The sequence below is a fragment of the Berghia stephanieae genome, chromosome 1, assembly GCF_034508935.2.
Source record: "Berghia stephanieae isolate SIO BIC M18660-M18661 chromosome 1, UCSD_Bste_1.3, whole genome shotgun sequence".
Taxonomy (NCBI): domain Eukaryota; kingdom Metazoa; phylum Mollusca; class Gastropoda; order Nudibranchia; family Aeolidiidae; genus Berghia; species Berghia stephanieae.
This window is the reverse complement of record NC_088360.1, coordinates 46,721,442-46,742,076: the sequence shown is the minus strand read 5'-3', so window position 1 is coordinate 46,742,076 and position 20,635 is coordinate 46,721,442. Positions and strand designations below refer to the sequence as shown.

Genomic DNA, 20,635 nt, shown 5'->3' with positions numbered 1-20,635 from the left:
GTTATAATACACGTTAATGAAGTGTCTTATAATTATTAGAAAATGGGAAAATGTGAACAAAGAGATATATATTATATATATATAATATATATATATATATATATATATATATATATATATATAATATAGATAATGATAGATAGATAGATAGATAGATAGATAGATAGATAGAAGGGCGCAACGGACGAAGAACTGCCTTTTTTTTTTTTTTTTTTGTTGTGACGAGTCTGCTCACCCTGACCACTATTATTATCAGTGTCTCGCCAGTGTTCTCACCAACATTCGGTACCATTTCCATAACAAACACATCACGCGCGTTTTATCCTCCCACCGTAGTTCTCTAGGTGTATACACCAACTTGTAGCCATGTGCGACGGACTGTGGTAGTTAACTCCGTATTTACGACGCACGCACATCGTCTGTCGTCGGAGTGGTTGGTTTTATCATAGCAGCAGCAGGCGAGGCAGCAGGCGAACGACGTTCATTCATGCATTTGTGTCGTATGCCTGATCAGATCGAATCGGAAAGATCACTGCCAGCCAGGAGTGTAATCTAATAAAATTCTAATGTCATTTTCGCTGTGTGCTTTCGCTAGGAGATTACGACATTGATTCTGTGTGTGTATTTTAAGTTTCATTTTGCAGTCACATTGGAAATTAAAAAGCGCGTTGAGGTAAACTATGAAATACCTTACTATTTTGTGTGTGTGTGTGTGTGTGTGTGTGTGTGTGTGTGTGTGTATGTGTGTGATGTTTTCCCCCTTATTCTTTCTATTAATTACAACATTTTGATTTCTTCCGTCATGTGTTAAGAATGTGACTTTGGTTAAAGTAAGAATAGCTTTTTATTTACCTTGAAACTTATTAATATTAGCTCTCTTGATGGGTACTTGTGGACTGGCTCCTTTATTCATCATTCCCTCACTCACTCCCTTTACGCAATTATTCCTTCAAACATTCATTCATTCATTCATTCATTCATCCATTCAGCCATTTTATGATGTAATGTTGTTCATATATTTGTTATTTAAACAGTGTTTCATTTCACCTACACTTTCCTTACCCGTTCAATCACTGCATATTTGCAATTCCTTCGTCATAATTTCACTACAATGACAAACCTCCTTACTCCTCATTGTTCAATTCTCTTTCTAAAGCGACCGTAAAAATTCAAACACCGCATGACTCAATGTTTCTGGTTTAAGATTGAAGATTTCGTACAACTGCATTAATATCATAATATGAATTTCTGTCTTTTAAACATCCAACAGAAACGAGAAATTGTCATTTAATTCATTCATTTATGCGTCCATTCATCCATCCGTTGGTTCATTTATTCATTCCTTCATTTCCACTTCATTCGTTCATTCATTCATTCATTCTTTCATTCATTCTTTCATTCATCCACTCATCCATCCATTCATCTAACCACCCAGTTCTCTGCGTTGCTTCAACGCCAACACGATTCAGTCAATTACTTCTATTGTTATACATTATTCTACGGTCAGTTGCGTTAGATCTATATGGATGTTTTGGCTGTCTCATGTCGTTTTCTAATTCAATGTCGTAATTCAAGCATGAGCTATCGATGTACATTAGTTTGTATTTTGGATTACAACCCCTTTCTAAATCATTGCAGCATATGACCAGTTGTGAGTAGCTGTTCTGTGTTTTATTTTCCTTTCTTTTCATTCTAACACGCGTCATTAGCACTGATTTCCTTAGCCGTGTATGAACTAAAGGCACTGGAATGGTTTGTCTTGTGGATTATAAGGAACCTGGTCATTGTGTATGCGATACGATATGATTTAAGTGGCCTATCCAACTGGTCAGTACGGGTAGTTTCGTGATAATGTTAGCCTATAACAACAGTAATAATGATATACACGACTGTGAAATGCTCTATTCCGTGAGGCTTAGCTGGTTGTTTGCTATAGTAACGAGATTTTAAGCTACTTATATGCACTATTTTTGAACAATAATCTGAATACGGATGTTGTGTCGGGGCCGGCCTAATGTTAAATTATTTTCCACTTTTAACTTATATCATTGCACAAACGGGTTTTTAATATACAACTTTAAAGTTGCAAAACATTTTGATCAGTGCTAACAAACCAGATGGCTACACGATCTACCTGCAGTTGGTTATGATAAGACCTCTTGTGTTTGCTTTGTATGATTGTGCCTTCAATTACAGATCCTTGTTTGGCCATTAGCCGCGATGTTAATTTCTTTGTGACTATCGTGGGCACAATGGACATACGATATTGTCCTGTCACAAATTAAATAGGTACATGTAAACACAAGGTACGCTGGTTTGTTTCCAGTCCCTTTTCTTTTCTAGGATTTTCTATTATACTAGGGTTTTCCCAAGAAAAAAACAAAAAAAAAAAAAAAAACAACAAAGGTTACTTAAACACCACAGGAAGACAGTACCTACATATATTATGATATTTTCAATTATTGATAACAAAAGGCTGATAGATTTTTGTTTTTTTAAAATGTTTATTTTGTTATAACTAAAATCATGCCACTTTTGACAACACTTGAACAACCCAAGCATTGATGATATAATCTTCGTACACAGAGGGTTTAATAAAAATTGATAAAAAAAACAAAAATTTGATAAACAAAAACAAATAATGAACAATAAAACGAAAAAAAAAAGTTTTCATACTTGTTTTTGCCCGATGATTTTAAAGTCTCGAAAATCATTTTGTCTATTTTCAAATTAGTTATCAAACCCATGTTTAATTGTTTAAAAATTGTATTGACATTGAACATATGTGCATTTATTTGCGGGTCTAATAACCGAACGCAATTATGGGCCCGATTTAACATTGTTGTAATGGACAATATTTTGCGTTTAGTTTGAATTTCCATTACACTGATGAGCCCAGAACCATTTGGATTATCAGACGACCTAATAAGTTCCCCTCGATTGAAATCCATTTGCAGTATCTAACATGACATACACGTAATTCTAATTTGGGTCTTGGTATTTAGACAAGGAAGTGGTTATTGGTAGCTTTTAGTACCCCCCCCCCCCCCCCCCCCCCCCCTCGTCTCTACCACAGTAATTCCAAAACAGGCAACACACACATACACACACACACGCACACACACACACACACATACACACACAAATTGCATAGATTTTATCGTGTTGTTAATCTCAGCGATAACCTTGTTATTTCATTTTTATGAAAACGATTTTATTTTGTCATGCTCTGTTGCTTCTGTGTTCCTGATAGAGTAAAGTGTGTGATTTGGTAATAGCAATAACACGCTATACCGAGAGATAAATATTTTTATGGCATTATTTTCTTTTAGAGATCGTGTAAGTAGAAATTATCATCATTAGGTACCATAAATACATTCCTTTTTTAATAGCATTTCCTTACATTTCGGTACATTTGAATTTCCCGTTATAAATTTGAACATCAGTAATAAAATTGAATGGAATCTTCAATTTAATTTTCGATGACAGATGACATGGACGTTTCGGGTTTGCCCTTTGTCAGTATAACAAGATGATTGAAACAATAAAGACGAAATGTCCACATCATCTGTCTTCGTCAATTAAATTGAAGCTTCCATTTAACTTTAATTTTGTCTTTATTTCTTCGAGCGTCAAGCAGCAACATTTGTAATATGTACGGCTATGTGGTCTTGTGGTATGACACTCGCTTTAGGATCGGAAGGTCCTGGGTTCGAGCCTCGTTAAGTGCATAGTTGAGTCCTTGGAAAAGGCTGTAGATCGTCTTTTAGTGAGAGATCTTTTAGCCAGTCGGTTACCGTCTTATGGAACCAACTGCCTTCATCCCTCAAAAAATGTCCGACATTTGAAAATTTTAAAAAGAAACTTAAAACACATCTCTTAAGAAAATCATTGGATGTTTAACATTTCTATTAGGCCTACATATTATAGGTATCCTAAATTTTTATCTTGTAGCACAGTGCGTGGTAACTAAATTACAAATTGATTGATGCTATTCCAATATAATAGATTTTATGCTTAAATTATCAATTTATTGTTGTGTTATATTTGCATTGTAAAGCGCCTCTGAGCACATTGTGGTTCTAGGCGCTATATAAAATTCATTCATTCATTCTTTACTCACATTTCTCACCATACTTAGGTGTAAAATGAGTACCTGGCCGTTAACAGCGTCTCTGTCCGATAAATATGTAATATCGCCTAACAGGCGCCATGTCCCGTCCTACATGTTAAGTGTTGCTGTTGTCCAGGGACCACTTATAAAGCGCTTTGGGCACGTTTAGTGGATATTGCGCTATAATATAACAGATAATTCTATTATTGTATTTTAAAATCTGAACACCGGCCATGAAAAAAACCCGTGATTTTTATATTCTGGTCAGGGCACTTTGAAGATCAAGTATGGATCAATTAAGATGATACCTATTCTGTCAAACAGTTTCAAACATATGACTTCACAGAAATAAACGTGATCAGGCCCAGATCAAGAAATTTGTAATTTGTCATTGTGGGGCAGAGCAGATACATACCAACTTTAGAGATGATGAAAGGGGTAACGCTGGGTATCTTCACTTAAAACTCTTTCGTTAACGTTTAATTTATGGCTAAATTTTATGGAACAGTAATTGGACTTAATGTATTATAATAGATTCCTCCTCCTCCTCCTCCTCCTCCTCCTCCTCCTCCTCATCATCATCATCATCATCATCATCATCATCATCATCAGCATCATCATCACCATAATTATTATTATTATTATTATCATCATCATCATCATCATCATCATCATCATCATCATCATCATCATCATCATAATCATCATCGTTATATTTATGTCACGCATTCACTTCCTTTGTCGTCCGCTCAATCATAAGCGGAATCTTCCTTTGTATTGTATAAACCATATAATTTTTTGACCAAGCTCATAATCAAAAATGAAGAAAAAAAATCTTGAGGGATGGGAATGATACTAACTCAAATGGGTCAATTTGAAACTGTGGTTCGAAAAAATATGTAGACCTTACAATGTAAAAAAAGTAAGCCATTCTGATGGACATGTGATGAGAAAATAATAAACACTACGCAAGAGTACACTACGTTGTTGCATTTGTTATTGCACGGTAAAGAGGAGCAGAATTTTTTTAATATATAAAGTTAGGTCTTTACTCTTTTTATTCTGTGCCAACGGGAACTAGCACAAGTTGGTGTTACAGACCGTATTTCTTTCAAGTAAGATATAGATTCAATTTTGCATCCATCTACGACGAATTCTGCTACAAATTTGATTAATCTACCCCCCCCCCCTCCTGAATTATGCCCCTCTATCCCCAACTAAATCATTACAGATTCTACAGAAACCCGGAGGAGCCTCCGTCTTTTCAAAGTATCAGACTCGGAAACACACGGACCGGAAACGTACCAAGCCACCATTGATTTCCGGGATCTTTGATTCCTTTGGCGGAGTAATGTCTGCTTAAAATCGACTCTATTTGTGTTCTGATTTCAAAGTTTGATGCTTTGTCTGCTGTGGGCGTATTCAATATCACATTAATAATTTAACGCCACTCATTGAATTTTTCACGACAGGATAATACTGGTTGTGTCATTTCGGTGGATTTTACCGCTTAAACACTTTGAATTTCATTTTGGATTTACTATTGGTTTCCAGGTGAGTTTTTGTGGATGCTTTTATACCAAACGCATGTTTTGTTTTGTACGTTGGCCCTCTGTCTAAAATCATCAGAAGTTTTGGTCTGTCTTACCATCAATACGCTGATGATACGCAATTGTACTGCGTTTCCAATATGAGAAATTTACAAGAAGTATCAGCCAATAGTAAAAATTGTATCCAAAGTGTTAAGAAATGGATGAATGAGAACAGACTGAAACTGAATGATGATAAGACGGAGGTGCTGTATGTGGGGAACAGGAAGTGGAAAAGTGAAACAGATTTGAAGTTGGGGGATGCCTCTATTCAAATTGTTGACAAAGTGAAAAACCTTGGCACATTCTTAGACTCTGGACTGTCGATGGAGCATCAGGTTAATAATTTGGTTAGATCTCTCTTTTTCCAACTAAAAAAGATTGCTTCCATTAGACGGTTCATATCTGAGGATGTGACCAAGCACCTGGTTGTGTCCCTCGTACTATCGAAATTGGATTATTGTAATGCTCTGTTGTTTGGCGTTTCGCAATACAATCTGAAACGTCTTCAGATTGTCCAAAACAGCGCTGCCAGACTAGTATTTATGAAGCGTAGGTGCGACTCTGCCGGACCTCTACTTCATGACCTGCATTGGCTGCCTGTTGAGAAAAGAATTAAATTCAAAGCTTGTGTTTTAGTGTATCGTTGTCTTGAAGGTACTGCCCCTTCCTACCTTTCAGAACTAATTGAAAGATATTCAAAACCCCGCCCCTTACGTTCGGCCAGTGATTCCACAAAACTAGTTGTCCCTCGAATTCGGAAAAATGCTGGAATGAGATCCTTTTCTCATTTCGGACCCTCTATTTGGAACGCCTTACCGCAGAGAATTCGTGAAAAAGAATCTTTGTCTATTTTTAAACGTTCGCTTAAAACATATTTGTTTCGATTTTAGTAGATGGTATGAGAAGCAAGATAGGTTTGGTTTGTGTTGTGTGTTGTATTGTGTGTGTGTGTATGTGTGTGTGTGTGTGTGTGCTGTGTGTGTGAATGAGTATGTTTCAGCCAAAGTAATTTGTAATTTAAGCGCTTAGAGTCTGGTGTCTCGGAGTTATAGCGCTATATAAGTTTTCAGCATTATTATTATTATTATTATGTACAATCTTATTATTATTATTATCATTAATAAATAATAATAATAATAATAATAATAATAATAATAATAATAATAATAATAATAATAATAATAATAATAATAATGCGATAACAACTATCACTACAACACTCCTCCTCCTTTCCCTGCTTTTTCTTCTTCTTCTTCTTCTTCTTCTTCTTCTTCTTCTTCTTCTTCTTCTTCTTCTTCTCCTCCTTCTCCTCCTCCACCACCTCCTCCTTCTCCTCCCCCTCCTTCCTCCCCTCCCCCATCTTTTTCTCCCTCCTCCTTCTCCTTCCACTAGTCTGTAGGTTTTATGTTGGATTTATGGTCGTAATGTGGAAGTCCAATGGAGGACCTTATTTTATATCGCCCCCATGGCAGCTGAACATATCAGTAGAAGTCCAAAGGTAGACTTTTCCACAGAATGCTACATAGTAAATAACGTATAGATGGAATGAGTTCACACTCCTGATCGCAGCTCATTTTTTTTCCGCTAGAAAAGCGATCAGTTTTGACCACTTTCGATTTTAAAAAGTATGATAAGTATGTGAGCTTTTATCTAGGCAATATCTAATAAATTAAATGCGATCAAAGTGCTTTACAATGGGTCCAAAGCCAGCATCAACACTGAACATAGGACATGTGAAAGGTGCTGTTATTCTTTTCTTCCCGACTGAGATAGCGATGTTATCAGCCAATGACTCGTGTTACTCGTGAGTATGGCGATAAAATGATGCGACTAAACGCCTTATCCAAGGACTCAAATTTTCGCTATCAAACAGCATAGTCCAAAACTGGACAACACTTTAAATAGATATATTCGAATTATTATTGTTGTTAATGTACCGATATTTGATCAGCGCTAAAATCAATCGATGCTGAATAAATTATAGTTACTGAAACATGACCACGTCATTGTATCCTTGGATGAGGCATCCCAGACACATTGCCCCCTCGACTCAGGTATAAATGTGTATCTGGCTATATTGCAAGAGTGTAGTACAAAAAAGGACAGCATGCTGGCGACTTATGTACAAAATTAAAAATTGATTTATTTTCTATGGCCCACCGGGTTGCAACTTCCGATAGAGAAGATTTTAAATAAATGGAATGTAAATTTAACCATTCAAAAGGCATGCATTCTCTTTAAATGTTCATATATTAAATATTAGATCATGATATTTTAAATGTTCAATATATATTACTTTGATAGTCAAAACTGGTAACCATTGGACAGAGTCAACTTAGAATAATGCTGTATATTATTTTTAGGTGTACAATAAGCCGAGATAAACGGTAAATAATTCATTAATATTAATATTGTTATGACATTTATACAGTGAAATGTCATGTGCCTTAATAAGGACTTTTCACCGTCGAGATCAGCATGTTTAGCAGCATCGGTTTTTATTCTTGGTTTCTATCTGCAAAGCTGACCTTTCCATTTTATCCATTCCAATTTTTTCTCGAGTGGCTATTCGTTCACTTTTCTCATCTTCGACTGTCGATTTAATCATAATATTATTATACAGCCCTTTCTCTCCCAAGATTAGGTTTATATTCATAGTGGCTGAGAGCGTAATCGTGCGTCTTCCTCTTTTGCTTTGCTGTTTTATCAGGAACTTTAGGGCTTTCCTAGTGGAGTTTCACCTCCAATTAGCTACAAAATAAACGCGATCCATGATTCTTAAATTGCCTTATTTATTTTAATTCAAAAAAAAAAAAAAAAGGAAAGGAGAATAATTCCTTTCGAGACATAGGGCCGCTCATAGAGGAGGACTTTATTCCTGTTACTCCTGCCAGGGACAGACAGAAATAGTTATCCAATGCTGTCGTATAGTTACTTCCCTCCAAATCTAACTTGGATCAATCCCCTTATTCATGTAGGGTAGGCATAGCCCAAACAAACAATACTTCGACTTTATTGGATTGGAACAATGTCTTTTTATGCGTGAGTCAAGTAGTCTACACATTGAGCCAGCAGGACTCCTTGATCGTGCAACGTTGTCATTTTTGCAAGAAAACTTTACGTCATATCATATCGTTTGTTTGATATTAATTGCAATTCCCAACTTGTCAAAAAGCCTGAAATTCGATGAAGTATCAAATGTTACACATTTTGACAAGTAGTAATATTAATTAAAAGTTCACTGACTAAAATGAAAGCAAAAGGTTCAAGATATATTTCTGTCATATCTCTCTGGTATAGAATACCTTATGAAATTCCTTAGAATTAAATCTGCTCATAAACAAAAACAAACAAACAAAAAAAGGAGAGAGAAAACAGTGTTTAGGCGACATGCCAGGGACGAAGACAGGCAATGAAATGACAGTTATACTATTTTTCCTTTCAGAAGAGAGGATATGGTGCAGATCGTCTTGTTTTCTGTTTGATTGCTGCAGGAGGAAACGTGATTTTCTTTTACTGGCACAATTCCATACACCAGCGTTTAATTACTTTAGATTGATCTGATTTCATATGTTGGGGATTAAGCCATAAAAAGGTAGCGGCCAATTAAAGGGGTGGTGGTGGGGGGGGGGGGGGGGGGGGGAGGGAGAGAGAAAATAAAGGCAGAACGAACGGAGTTCTTATTTGGAATTTTTTTTTGTTAATAGGGAAAAATGGGGAGGGGGGGGGGGTGTCAATTAATTGGTCAGCACAAAATCAGCTCTCTGTCAGAAATTGAGCTTGTTAAGAGCTTGTTAAATGCATAGTTACATCCTAATAAAACAGAAGGCGCTATATTAAAGTTTTGTATCATATTTTGTAATCATAGACGTTAACTATATTGCAATTGGTCTTACTCTTTTCATAAAATAAGCACAAGACAAGAATGTATTTGTGTTGGCTTGCTGGTTTCTCAGAAACATGAAATTACCATTTTGGCTGCGTGCTCGGACTTAGTACTACTAAATCATTCTGTACCAGCGAAAATCACAAGGAAGAGATGCTATGTCTATTCAACACCCCTTCCACTAAAAATAAACACACACACACACACACACACACACACACACACACACACAGACATTTGAGTTATATTAAGATTTTGATATCACATCTCCCTCCTCCATTGAAAAGTCCAACCACCCACTTTTCCTATCTCTAGTTTTCTCTGCTTGGTCCGACATCTTCGCAAGCCGTTGAATAAAGGCCATTGAGTCAATAATAACTGGCGATACCGCCGAAGATGTGATTGGCACGGCTATCGATCTCCACCATCTCACAAACTCATCGGCGTATCGTTGCTGTTGATACTGCTGCCATAACGATCTACAATAACCCGATGACCGATTGGGTTGCATTCTGTCTTGACTGTTGTCGTCTCTTGGATTACTTCAGCTTACGTCACAAGTAAAATAGTCTTTCCGAGTCAGTAGGCCCACGGAATTGGAATATGTTTGTTTTTTTTTGTACCATTAAACATTGTTGTTTCCCTCTGTTCATGACATACTATTTTCCGCCAGATGTTATAAACCAATCTACTCAAGTGATGCTTTATGGACAGAGGGGGAAAAAACCCCAGAATCCATCAGAATTCGGGACGGGTCAGTTTGATTACGTGATACATGCGTTTGATTACTGTTGGTTTCGACTGTTGCTTAATGATTAATTTAAGCAATCATAAAGAGTCAGATTTGACAGACTAGCTTACAATATTAACCATTTACATGAATTCTTGAGGTTGACTTTTAAAAACTAAAATAGCGATTCTTACCGTCTGTTTCAATCGTGACAAAAGGAAAAGAGGATGTGTAAGAATGAGAAAACATAATCCATTAAAAAAAGTAGAAAATATATTCTTATTTGGGGTTAACATTGTTCCATACAGCCCATGTTAAATTTATACCAACGGGCAAATTATAAAACTATTCTTAACAGATTGTAATACGAACGAGTAACTTACCAACCTTTGAAAAACAATTAAGGGTAATTCTATCCCCGTTGACTCAAATGGATATTTTGAATATCTGCTAAGCCAATTTGATCGACCTTAATTTGACCTTGGTCTTGAGAATCGCCATGTGACCACTCTGCTGCCAGATTCATTTGCGCGCACCTTCAGACTTTACTATCCGATCGATTTTATCGTTGATGGCTCAAAAGATACGTTTCGATCTATATTAATTTCCACAATGCAGTCGAATAATAATTAAAACAGATGAGTGCCTGTTCATAATAGCCTTTATTTCTCCGCACATATTGCGAGTTCTTCACTTGTTTGCTTAAATTTTAATATGATTGCAAAATACAATTGGTATGCATTGATAATAGGAACCCCTTGAACTTGAACCGTCCATTTTGTTAGGTTAGAATTAATAATCTAGCTATTGATGGCTCAGCAAGCTCTAGAGTCTTAACCAGACACAATATAACTTGCTCGTCGTACACATTGCTTACATACAACTCACAACGCCCATACACATGCACTCACACGTCCATTCCAATCCCTATTTTGTCACTCTCGCGGAGACATTGTGTGACAAAGGTTGCTCATTCGATTTGTTGCATTCGTGATGAGGTAGGCTGGAGCTACGGTGTCAAATGTCTTAGCTTTCATTGTATATATAAGAAGCTCACAGGTTCATCGAAATGTCAGGGTCATTAGAGAGAGGAGAAAGAAAGAAAGAAAGAGAGAGAGAGAGAGAGAGAGAGAGAGAGAGAGAGAGAGAGAGAGAGAGAGAGAAAGGGGGGGGGGTGATTATGATATATTAGGATACATTTTACAACAATACTCTACTTTCAAATGTCTCTGATTACATAATATTGATTAACCTACCGACGTGCACTTATTTGCATATGTACACGTCAGTACCTACCTTATCTCCTTAAAAATGATTTCTGTCACGTATCATCAAATTTAACAGACCGATATGCAAAAAGGAAACTACAGTTACAAAACAATGAAACATGCCTGTCTCTAAAGTTTGCCAATTATTTACATTTAAATCTGCGTAAACGTTAATTAAAATCTTATAAATCCTTTCCAATATTATTTTGACGTCATCGAAAGTTATTGCTACCACATTATTGTGTCACGAACCACAATGTTCAATTCGTACAAAGAAAGCGCTAGCTACAAGAACCATTTTAAAGACCTGCTGAACGACATTATCAACAACTGTAAAAAGATGCCACATCAATCTTCACAACAAATGACAGACATTTCCTCTTATCTATAATTGTTTCGATAGAAAGTACACGTCACGCAGGGACACTACTGACGTCCTGTTTGAAAACAATCTTAAAATCTGTCGTCGTCAAGAAATCTGTCGTGAAACCATTGGCTATAGACATACTTCCTCGCCAGTATATTTGGCTGTTCGTATCTCTGCGTTGATTGTATTCCTTTCTTGAGTCGATCCTCTCCCACAAACAAGCTTCCTGACGTGGTTGTCTGACCACTAGAGTAACAATTTAATTTATAGTTAAATAAGAATATCGATCGTGTATTTAACAACGACACTATGTGCAGTTTGGACCTTGATGAAAGAATGAACCCTTATATTTTAACTGTTTTGAATTTTAAATTTACTACGCCGACGTTGTCTTTATCCCTTTTATCTGCCCACTATACTTATCTTGTCACGGTAAATTGCCCCATTTATCTGGTCAATTAATCCGATAAGGTACACTATGGAAATACTGTCCCTTTCCTACCTCAATACATGATATGAAACTCAAGTCTCTTTTTAGCTTCCGATTTCTTTTAGATTATGATATTTCAGTTTCGTTGCATTAAAACTGTCTAAGGCTTCTTTTTTTTTTTTAAGTTTGAGAACCTTTCGTTGTCTTTCATAAAAATGCAAATATCTACGCAGCAGATGGCATAACATATGATGGTTGTTTACGTTATTATAAGGGGCAGCGTGGCTCAGCGGTAGGTCTTTGCATCATACCCGAGAGGTACCGAGTTCGATCGCCCGCCGCTGCAATGTGTGGCCTTGAGCATGTCACCTCGCCCTAGCTCAATTTGCGGCGCTGCAATTTGGCCGACGCCTGGATTATTCCTGTCTTCCCTCGGAATAGACCCTAGAGACAAATCCCCCCTCCCCCCTCCCCCCTCCCCCCTCTATGGTATGAATAAAGGGAATTTTATTTTATTTATTTATTTCATTTATATTATAAAAGGGGACGGTAACTTGCAAACAATGCAGTTTCGTGATATTAAATCGCTAAACCTATCTAGATTTCCTGTACATTTTGTGGTTAAAGTGTGAAGCTATCAATTTTATAGCAAGATGTGTTACAAACTTGATCCCTATATTAACAATTCTCATACCGCCATTACGTTCTTAATTTCTATACTCCTACGCCCACGCAATTGATTTCCTCTTCTTGTTTCTCTTCAATTTATCTGCTCGACTACACAATCCCCACCCCTCAAGTCCTTATGCCAACCCCCTTGTATTTGATCATATGACCAATGGTCCATTCAATCTGTCAGGCCTGTCCGGAGTACTGTGTATTGGAATTGACAGGACGACAAACATCAAAGGAGTTTCACGTTCATACTGCCTGCTCCGATAACGGACTGCCCATTCAACAAGGGGCATCTCTATAATGTTATGACAATTGACATCAGAATTGATTCCTTCCGTCTGTTCATGATTTGTAGTGTGGTAACAAAGATGTTTGATAAACATCTCGATAATTTTCCTTGCCGTACTTTACAGGAAACGCATTTGATGAAGAGTTTGTTGTTTGTCTTTTTTTAACTCTAGTTTGTTTTTTTTTTTTGGGTTTTTTTCCAACGTACTTGAGATTTAAAGAGCTCTGGAAAACTCATTGGTAACACACTCGGCTCCTATGCAAACGGATCTGGTTCCAACCTGTGTTCAGTCGAAACGTTTACTATTCACCCAGCAGTAGCTTAACCTAGGACATCTACTGAGCTAAACCCAAATAAAACCGTGTCGAGATTTTAAGCACATTGTGATAAATGGGTGTTCTATTTATAAGGTGGCTAGGATAAGCTCCAGCTTTGTGGAAATTATGGCTCTAAGGGAACTTTTCATATTTTGTTTTGTATTTCTTTTTTTTTTTTTTTAATTTAGAACAAAGATTTGGGAAGCACGAATGCTGTTTTTATCATGGGCGGTTTTGCATTGCCCCTCTTAGTTGGATCGGAAGGTCCTGGATTCGAGCCTCGCTCGGAGTATCGTTGAGTCCTTGGAAAAGGCTCTTTACTCATATTCTCTCAACCGTACTCAGGTGTAAAATGAATACCTGGCCGTTAACAGGGATGTCTCTGTCGGAAAAAAATGTAATATTGCCTAGCAGGTGTCATGTCTCATTCCACATGCTACGTGTTGCTGCTGGTCAGGGACACTTTGTAAAGTGCTTTGACCACGTTTAGTGGATATTCCGCTATATAAAAGCTCATGTCTTTTTGTTTGCTTGTTTGTTTTTCTTATTCAAGAAAAACATTCGTTTTGCATTATATACTACTCAAACATAGATATATACGAGATACCGAGACTACATCCCATTACAAACACATATAATAGTCTACGATCTTGGAAAACGTGAAACCTTAGGTTAATACATTAATACGTATAAATTCCCAAGTCTGGGTCAAGATGACCACGTCATCCATTTTTAATACGAATGGTTTTACATCCAGCCTGGCGGGGGTCCAGCACCATGTCTTATTGTCCAGATTTAAACATGAGTACGCCCTAAGCTTGACAAAGAGATTGTTAAAAGAATACAAGTAACAAGACAACCGCACACCAAAAAAATAAAAATGACCAATAGTGGAGGCAGGGAGAAGATTTCCAGTTAAACTCAATCGGTAGAATTCTCGTTTTACCCACCACGGATCTGAACAATTAGGATTAGAGTTGAAGGTTTGTGTGTGTGTGTGTGTGTGTGTGTGTTTGTGTGTGTGTGTGTGAGAGAGAGAGAGAGTATGGGTGTGTGTGTGTGAGAGAGAGAGGGAGAGAGAGAGAGAGAGAGAGAGAGAGAGAGAGTATGGGTGTGTGTGTGAGAGAGAGAGTATGGGTGTCTGTGTGTGTGTGTGTGTGTGTGTGTGTGTGAGAGAGAGAGAGAGAGAGAGAGAGAGAGAGAGAGAGGGGGGGGGGGGTGTCTGCAATTTTTAAAGTTTTGTTTTGTATTTGTTTTGTTTTTTATTGATTTCGGTCTTTTTAAATGTTTTGTTTTGTTTTGTTTCTGTTTTTTTTTCTTTAAATCTCATCTGGGCATTCGATAACGGGTCAAAGTTAGATCCATGAAAATTTATATGTTACATGTCCGCGTCAAATCAAAATTATTGTCGCAATTAAATATTACGGTTACCGTTCATTTTACGGTTCAAACCCTGGAATTAATTACGGTTCCGTGGGACCCAAACACTATTTGTTGGGTAGTTTGGACGAATGATACTAAGAACGCTAAGGACTTTCGCTCGCATTTCATGCCTTGTTTTATTGCTTGCAATGGCAATGTCCAATGAGGTAAGATACTTATTGGTTTAATGATGCCAATATCAAAATATAGAACATTGTTTTGATGACGGTAATGATGATGATGATGATGATGATGATGATGATGATGATGATGATGATGATGATGATGATGATGATGGTGATGATGATATTGGTGGTGGTGGTGGTGGTGGTGGTGGTGGTGGTGGTGGTGGTGATATATTATTATCAATATGCTGTGGTCTTCTGATATGACTATCGCCTTCGGATCGGTAAGTTCATTAATTGTTCGAATCCCACTTTGGATGGTGAAAAGCTCATTTCTTTGAAAGAGTTCTTTTCTCTCATTCTTTCACCACGCCAGTAATAGCGTTGCCATTGGTTTTTAAAGGTGAAATTTCAAACACTACTGTTCTCTCTGTCAAAAACTAATTTGTAAGCGCCAAACCGGTGTCATGTCTCGTAATAAATATTAAGTGATGCTGCTGTGTAAACTCTATTTTAGCACATTTAGTGGATTTTACATATATATATATATATATATATATATATATATATATATATATATATATATATATATATATATTACATATAATAACTCAAGATCAAGCTCAAGTAGTGTTGTCCATCATTGACCGTTCTCTCTCTCTCTCTCTCCCCCCCCCCCCCCCCCTTTCCTACCTCCTACTAATATAATTTACATATAATATCATAGCCTTGCAACCATCGTTAAGATACCCCCTTGTGTGGACCATTTGCTGGTGGGGAATAACACTGACCCATTTATTATTATACAATTCGGGTATCGATACGGACTTTTATACTACACCCCCGGGATATGATTTATTGCAGACGATATTAATATTGAATTGATGTCGGTAGAGTATATTGGTCTCAATTGTCGGGATGGCTAGGTAATCGATGCGATATTTATGCCTGGCAAACAAGAAGAAGAAGAAGAAGAAGAAGAAGAAGAAGAAGAAGAAGAAGAAGAAGAAGAAGAAGAAGAAGAAGAAGAAGAAAAGTACAACAAACAAGCACAAAAAATGAACAGCAAAAACTTCAGCCCGTTACTTGATGTAAGCATTGAAATGTTGTCCCAACAAAGATCCGCGAGAATAGATGGCACCCTTGATGGAATGCGAGCAGTGAGTAATTTGTCACTGTCTTGGCTCTGATGTTAAGCAGTGTGTCCAATGACATCCCAACTTCAATGCTGTTCTGGTTTGAAACCAGAGAAATCAAACGCAATCTCGAATTTATATTGGTTATCCTTTTAGCATGCCTAGTTTTGATAAACAATCAAGAAAGAAATGTCTGTTAAAAGATAGATTTTTCATGCGAGAAAAAATCAATTTAACTTTACCTACCCACCAACAATTGATATTATCTCCCCCAATTGATGCTATGCGTTTAGCTGAAACGCTCACAATATCCTCACAACTTGAACATACCAACACACAAAACTGCATGTAATCTTTAAACGTTTATAGTATGATTGGCATAACTTACTGAGAACTTATCAGTAACAGACTGTCTAAAAATATTAACAAATATCTGAGTGACGTGAACTTCGTTCCTTCTATAAGAAGAAAAAATAGCCGTTCCATCATCAATGTATTTCTAGGGGAATATTAATCAACAATGAGCAAAGGCAAGAATTCATGCAAATAGGCCAACTTTTAATAAGCAGACTGGATGGTCGAGAGTTTTAGTTAAAGAAAAAAATTATGGGAGTGATGCTCGAAATCGGGACTCTCAGGTTACAGTTCAATGCCTTATCAACCCGGTCACTTCAATTCCATAAAACAAAAACAACTCCCCCCCCCCCCCCCCCCGCCCCCCCCCCCCCCCCCCCCAAAAAAAAAAACCCAAAAAAAACAACTTTAATTATGTTGTTGTGTGTTGTTAAATTTGATGTTCAGGGTTTGAAATTTGATAAACTTGTTTAATTCGACTGACGTAGTTATCATTTAATGGGTTCCTGTATACATTTTCTCTTGTTTATCACTAAAGATTTAAACATTGTGATAGATATGTTGATATAATGAAAGACTATGTGATTTAATGAAAATAAATACATCCTTTTGTGGTTTGATCAGCTGCCTCAATAACCGAGAGATAAAAATAATAGGAGCTTTATTTTATTAGACCAAACTATGCGCAATGTGTAAAATGGGAATTACGCCTTTGAAAATAAATCGTGTGAAAACGGGAGTGTAATAATTAATCTATCAAGACTTTGAACACAGTGTATGATTTATGTTTCATGTGTGGTAAGTAAGCATACATGCGTTCCATGATACAGGTTGATCGTAACAAACTGCCACGGAAACTTTTCAAATCGATAAATTATAAATAAACTCACTTCGTGACCATATGCAAATTTCCCACTCACCCATCCTTATGCAATCAAAGACGAATATATCCACTTACTACCACACGCATGCGCGCACGCACACACAGATACACACACGCAAATGCAAATTCTAAATAATACTATGCGTACGCAAACCTTTGACTTAATCAACACCGAAAATCGATAATCTTATTTACTACGCTGTATTTGGTGTAAACCAAAACCCAAACCACTGTCGACAAAGCACACCACACAGTCTGAATGCCACTGTGTTCAACAGAACAATAACAATCCGATCAATGACAATGTAGTCACACTTTATTCCATGGTGTGCAAATTTTACGACCTTCATATTGCTCAGATCGAAAGGAACACCACATCATAAATCTTCTAGGATCCCAATAGGCTGGCTAAAGCTCTGGTTATCAACATCAGCTCAGGCTTCAGTAACGTACTGCTCACTCATTCGGAGCGTGCGCGTGCTCAATTCATAATGAATGAATGAATGCCAGTTTTTCTCTTTATTGTGTATTTTCATTCTCACGTTACTACTGAATGCACACGTGAAATTAATTTAAATGAAAATGTGGAAATATTTTTTGTAGCTTCTTAATGTTCCTAATTATAACACATACCCCCCCCCCCCACCTCTTTTCCCGCCTCTCTCTCTCTCTCTCTCTCTCTCTCTCTCTCTCTCTCTCTCTCTCTCTCTCTCTCTCTCTCTCACGCACACACACACACACACACACACACACACATACACAACATACACACAATTAATTATTTAATGTGATTCTTTGGAACCAATATTCTGTCAACGATTCACAGTCTCCCTTTTTTCAAATATGTTAGTCCATATTTAGCATTTTATTCTTCTTCTGATGCATTTATCCATTCATGCTTATATAATATTATTTTAGGAAGAGATTTGAAGATGGGGCCTCGGGGGGAAAGGTAGGGGGGGGGGGGGGCTATAAGAGTTTGTCACCAGACATGTACTTAATTTTGTTTTATTTACCCCAAAACTATCAGCTTCATTCTTCCACTTCTTTTCACAGCTATGGTATGGTCTTGAGTCTGATTTAGACCAGGCGGAATTTTTCTTTGTGATAGATCAGTATCATTTAAAGAGGGAAATCAGCAAATTTTTACCATTTTTGTTAACCATTTTTTAACCATAATAATAATAATAATAATAATAATAATAATAATAATAATAATAATAATAGTTATGATAATAATAATAATATAATATAATAATAATAATAATAATAATAATAATAATAATAATAATAATAATAATAATAATAATAATAATAATAATGATAATAGTTATGAAAATAATAATAATAATATATAATAATAATAATAATAATAATAATAATAATGGTGATGATGGTGATGATGATGATGATGATGATGATGATGATGATGATGATGATGTTGATGATGATGATGATGATGATGATGATGATGATGATGGTGAGGATGATGATAATGATGATGATGTTGATAATGATTTTAAAGAAAAACGTAATGTCAGCTTGGAATATATGAAACTAGACGGCAACAGTCTACATACTTGTAATATGTCCTTTTCCCTAGTTTTTCATCTTTCTTCTTCTTTTATTGTCAATCATATTAGTTAATTGCTCTTCAACTACCTGTATTCTTTTCATGGGAGTTTGAACAGGTTGCGATGTTTACCAGAGAATGATATTATATTGGCAGAGTAGGCATTGATATGGCTTTGAGACAATCCACTGGAGTAGATTGTATGTTTACCAAAAAACTATCCACGTCTCATGATCAAATTGACGTTTTTAAATGATTGGACTCAAGATCGGTGTCCATTGTGAGCATGGCTTCATGTTCTATGCAAGAATGAAAAGGCAACTGATAGCTGCCAATTGGCTTATATCTTGAAATTGTCAACCAGTGAGTATTTGGAACTCTCAAAATTAACCGCTTTCAATCCGGAGCGTCATAATAATATGCACAGTTCCATATTATAAGGCTTGGGGACGGCTTCGGAACTGTCCACAAGTTTGGGAACCGTTAATGAGAATGTTTGAATAAACCTTAGCTGGCAGAGTGACCATAAGAGATGCCACTGTAAATTGGTAGTTTTGTACAATATCTAGTTTTAATTAGATGTGATTACGTGCCCTAAAGTAATTCCTTAAGTAATTCCCAATGCCTAAAGCGTGCGTAATAATAAAGTTTCTCGACCCAATTGGGTCATTCTTTGAAACTCAAAAAGTTATTATCAATTGTATTGAATTTTAACAGTCCCCTAGGGAGCTAACTGACCATTGGAGTTTATAGGAGGCTTTTTTCATAATGAGTCTCTGTGGGAACTATTTTCACCCTGTGGCAACTGCTTGTGTCTCATGTAGTATTAATAAATCCATGCGCTCTCTCTCTCTCTCTCTCTCTCTCTCTCTCTCTCTCTCTCTCTCTCTCTCTCTCTCTCTCTCCAATCATATTCTCATTTCAGAAATGAGTACAATATTCATTGAGAAAATATCCCATTAATGAAATAGTTCCCCCTCCTCTATCCCTCTGGCCCACTCGGCATTAAAATCAAAGACCGGCCTTCCACTATTCAAGTACACAAAATGGGATTAATTCATTTGACCAAGCCCCAGTTTCGAAGCCTCTCTCTGTGCAATGGCAGTATTTATCTATAAAAACGCCAAATAATATCATATACTGCATTCTTTTTGCCCACGACAGTTCATTACTTTGTCGGGTACCGTGACAAAAGAGGTCCCAGTGCCCCTTGGATAAAAGGCCAGATATTGGTACTACAAAATTTACTGTAATTGCTTTGGGATATTGTCGAATTGATGACATGTTGGACATCAAATATTAACTCGCGTATAATTTGATAAAGTAAAAATAAAATGAGAAAGACCTGCCTGGGGCTGAAATTGTAAATGGAAACATCCTTATTGTCAACGTTTGGGACCTAAGAGTAGGAATACTAATACTATCTTTATTAATACTGAATAAACTAGGTATCGTCAACAGCTTTTCTATCGCT

The 20,635-nt window shown here is 36.7% G+C and overlaps 1 protein-coding gene across 4 annotated transcripts in view; it reads left to right on the top strand.

Annotated features, from left to right (window-relative positions):
• Window positions 1-436: 436 nt before the first annotated feature.
• LOC144976262 (axotactin-like) overlaps window positions 437-20,635 on the top strand; it is a 134,296-nt gene continuing 114,097 nt past the window's right edge. For 2 of the 4 annotated variants that reach the window (XM_078920469.1, XM_078920455.1), the window contains exons 1-2: window positions 513-673; window positions 5,346-5,668. The gene's annotated coding sequence lies outside the window, so the exon portion shown is untranslated. Of the gene's footprint in view, window positions 674-5,345; window positions 5,669-20,635 lie in introns of all 4 variants that reach the window. The other 2 variants (XM_078920463.1, XM_078920476.1) reach the window with 2 other exon arrangements.